Source organism: Staurois parvus, unplaced genomic scaffold (genome assembly GCF_062004578.1).
Source record: "Staurois parvus isolate SC_StPar_1 unplaced genomic scaffold, SC_StPar_1.0 ptg001192l, whole genome shotgun sequence".
Classification (NCBI taxonomy): Eukaryota; Metazoa; Chordata; class Amphibia; order Anura; family Ranidae; genus Staurois; species Staurois parvus.
This window is the reverse complement of record NW_028318988.1, coordinates 1,906,894-1,909,219: the sequence shown is the minus strand read 5'-3', so window position 1 is coordinate 1,909,219 and position 2,326 is coordinate 1,906,894.

Sequence of the window (2,326 nt, the reverse complement as noted above, 5' to 3'; positions counted from 1 at the left end):
TATAGTACATTCCTATCTCTAATCTAGGAGGGTCTCCATGGTGGAGCATACACGGATCAGCCATGACATTATGACCACCCATCTAATATTGAGTATCCCCCCCCTTATGTTACCAAAACAGCCCTGACCCATCAAGACATGGACTCCACTTGATGAAACCATCACACTGCCTCCACCCACTTGCTTTCTTCCCACACTGCATCCTGGTGCCATCTCTTCCCCAGGTAAGTGACACACATGCACCCAGCCAAATAGAGAACGGGATTCATCAGACCAGGCCACCAGTCTCTCATTGCTCCATGGTCCAGTTCTGATGCTCACATGCCCATTTGTAGGTGCTTTTGGCTGTTTGGGCACCCTGACCGGTCTGCTGCTTGGCAGCCCCATACACTATAATGCTCTGTGTGTTCTGGCACCTTTCTATCAGAACCAACTAACTTTTTCAGCAATTTTATCTACATTAGGTCTTCTATTAGATCGGACTACACAGGCCAGTCTTCACTCCCCATATGCCTCAATGAGCCTTGGCCACCCATTACCCTGTCACTGGTTCTCCAGTTTTCCTTCCTTAAACCACCTTTGGTCGGTCCTGAGCACTGCAGACCAGGAACATCTCAGAGCTGCAGCTTTGGAGTTGCTCTGACCCAGTCATCTAGACATTACCATTTGGCCCTTGTCAAAGTTGCTTAAATTCTTACCCTTGCCCATTTTTTCTGCTTTCAACACATCAACTTCAGGGACAATATTTTCACTTTCTATCTAATATATCCCACTCACTTTCAGATGCCATTGTGATAAAATAATTCATATTATTAGCTCCTCCTGAGTATGGGGATACCACATGTGAGACTTTCACATTCTAACTACATGGTACAGCTATTACATGGTACAGGACCGGGTCAATCACCAGGCTCATGGGTGCATGCTTTGTGAGCTGCACACAATCCTCTGCTGTGGAGGGATATACATCCACTGGCATCGGCGCTGCTATATATACTGCTCAAAGTAATTAAAAGAACACGTTGAAAACACATCAGATTTCAATGGGCAAAAATCTCATGCTGGATATCTATACTGATATAGACCAGGTAATGTGTTAGGAACATAAGGATGCCCCATCGTTTGATGGAAATGAAGATTATCAACCTACAGAGGACTGTACCCCAAAATCAAAGTGAAAAAATGATGCAGCAGGCGAGTCCATTTTGCTGAAATTTCATTGCTGCAACTCAAAATGGAGTAGTTTGTATGGCCCCCACGTGCTTGTATGCATGCCTGACAACGTCGGGGGAGGCTCCTAATGAGACCATGGATGGTGTCCTGGGGTAATTCCTCCAAGATCTGGACAAGGACATCACTGAGCTCCTGGACAGTCTGAGGTGCAACCTGGTGGCATCAGATGGACCGAAACATCATATCCCAGAGGTGTTTATTTGGATTTAGGTCAGGAGAGCGTGGGGGCCATTCAATGGTATCAATCCCTTTCACGTCTGTCACATGTGCTCAGGGTGAACCTGCTCTCATCTGTGAAAAGTACAGGGCACCAGTGGCGGACTTGCCAATTCTTTGGTGCCGGGTAGTGCGCACAGTGCCCACTAGACGACGTCGGACCCTCAGGCCACCCTCATGACGTCTGTTTCTGATTGGTCAGAGACATTCACACCAGTGGCCTGCTGGAGGTCATTTTGTAGGGATCTGGCAGTGCTCATCCTGTTCCTCCTTGCACAAAGGAGCAGATACCGGTCCTGCTGATGGGTTAAGGACCTTTTTCAGCCCTGTCCAGCTCTCTTAGAGTAACTGCCTGTCTCCTGGAATCTCCTCCATGCTTTTGTGACTGTGCTGGTAGACACAGCAAACCTTCTGGCAATGACACGTATTGATGTGCCATCCTGGAGGAGTTGGACTGCCTGTGCAACCTCTGTAAGGTCCAGGTATGACCTCATGCTACCAGTAGTGACACTGACCCTAGCCAAATGCAAAACTAGTGAAAAACAGAAAAGATGAGTTGGGGAAAAAAAATGTCAGTGGCCTCCACCTGTAAGACCATTCCTGTTCTGGGGGTTGTCTCCTTGTTGCCCATCTAGTGCACCTGTTGCTAATTTCATTAACACCAAAGCAGCTGAAACTGATTACCAACCCCCTCTGCTACTTACCTGACCAGATCAATATCCCAGGAGTTTCATTGACTTGATGCTAGACTCTGATTAAAAAGTGTTCCTTTAATTGTTTTTGAGCAGTGTATATGTGTAACACTTACAGGTATTGATTACCACTAACAGAGGTCACATTGCCCCCAATTACAAAGCCTTTATCTGCCTTTCTCTCC